Source organism: Anthonomus grandis, chromosome 12 (assembly GCF_022605725.1).
Source record: "Anthonomus grandis grandis chromosome 12, icAntGran1.3, whole genome shotgun sequence".
NCBI lineage: Eukaryota > Metazoa > Arthropoda > Insecta > Coleoptera > Curculionidae > Anthonomus > Anthonomus grandis.
Genome location: NC_065557.1, coordinates 314,404 through 316,221, shown reverse-complemented (window position 1 = coordinate 316,221; position 1,818 = coordinate 314,404).

The following is a 1,818-nucleotide window of genomic DNA, read 5'->3' as shown; positions in this document are numbered from 1 at the left end:
TTGACATTGACGGTTCTCAGCGAACGAGCGAGAGTGGGGGAATAGTACAATGTTGCCATAGCTCGTTTTAAGAAACAATTTTACCACTTTTTAAGTCAATCTAATTATATTAAAATGTTTTAAGATTGCAAAATGTTATTTGTGTTTATTTATCGTATTTATCCACCGGTTCTCCGGTTTTAATGTTGCTTATTTGTTTAGCAGCTGCAGTAAGTGAGGCAACGTTGCAATAATTGTTAAAAAAAAAAGACAGGACCGTACTTCAGAACATTCTTAAGTAATTCTGATTTTAGCTTTAGGGGTGCTGACGTAAAGACATGTTGGTGTGGTCTCACAAAGTAAAATGAATAACATCTTTAAATTGAAATTTTTAACAGTACAGGGTGGGCTTAACTTTGAAATTTTATAAAGTATATATCATAAGAAACATTTTGAATTAAAATAACTTAAAAATGATAATGAGGTTGAAGATGTATGGAAATTGAGACGTCGGGTTTTAAATGTGACAATGTGTTGTTTTGTAGGTGGACAATTGTGAAAGTAGCTGAAAACAAGTAATAGTATTTCAAAATCCTATAACGAAAAAACGTATAATTTAAAAATAAGAGACTAATGATAGAAATTTCAGAATATTTAGGAACATAATCCAGACTCTCGATGCAGATACTTAATGCTAGAAGAAGGCTTTCAAAAATATCTGGAAGAAGTTCCACAGTTTCTTGAAAAATATCGTAAGCACTTAATTCTGGAAAATGCCTAGAAGAGAGTTCAGAGTAATTAGCAGAATATTCCAGAAAAGTTTCAATTTCCTGCCAGAATAAGTTTCAAAGTATTTTTTTAGAATATTCTTAACACTTACATCCAAGAATCTTTAGAGTGCCTGGAAGAGTATAATTTGGAGAATATTTCAGGCACTTATTTCCAGAAGCCTTTAAAATATTTGAGAGTAATTTAAAGAAGATTCCAGGCACTTAATGCTAGAGGTGTTTCAAAAGCCTGGAAGAGGTTTCAAAGTACTCTTAAAAATATTCTAGGAGATTAATTTCAAAAGCCTTTAGAGTGCCCGGAAGAGGTTCCAGAGTTAAATCCAAACGATGTTCACATCTCTGGAAGAAAATATGAGAGCACTTTAAAAAATATTCCCAGGACTTAAATTTACAAATCTTTCAAATGTGTATGAGAGATATCAAAGTACTTTATAAAATATTCCAGGCACTTTAATTCTGCAATATTTTAAAATGCCTAAAAGAGAGTCCAGAGTAATTTGAGGAATATTCCAGAAAACTTTAAATTTCCTGCAAGAGGTTCCATAGGAAGTTCCAAGGTTCCAAGAGCAATATTTTTAGAATATTCTTGACATAGAGTATTTTGAAAAAATATATTAGAGACATTATTATGTTATGACTAAAATATTTAATTACACATGACAACGTTGGAAAATTCTCCTCTAATTTATAGGTTAGTTTTTCACTCTGCCCTGGAGTCAGGGGGGGCGGAAACGAATTTGCAATGTTGTCATAGTGTGCTACAGATATTAATTTCATCATAATTTGTTTACATGTCCTTACAATATTATACCAGACCTAAGCCATTATAGGAAGCGAGGCAAAGCTGTAACAAATCGTTCATTTTAGTTCTGAATAAGGAACATGTGGCAACGCTGATGCATCCTACAGAATGACGTAAGCAAAATAATATGTGATTCCAATATGGCCGCCATCTTTTTCCTTATACAAGCCTTGCCACAGATTTTTAGGTTATAACTTATATTCATTCTGGTCATATTGAGTTAAATGGAAGACATTCAATAAAAAGACA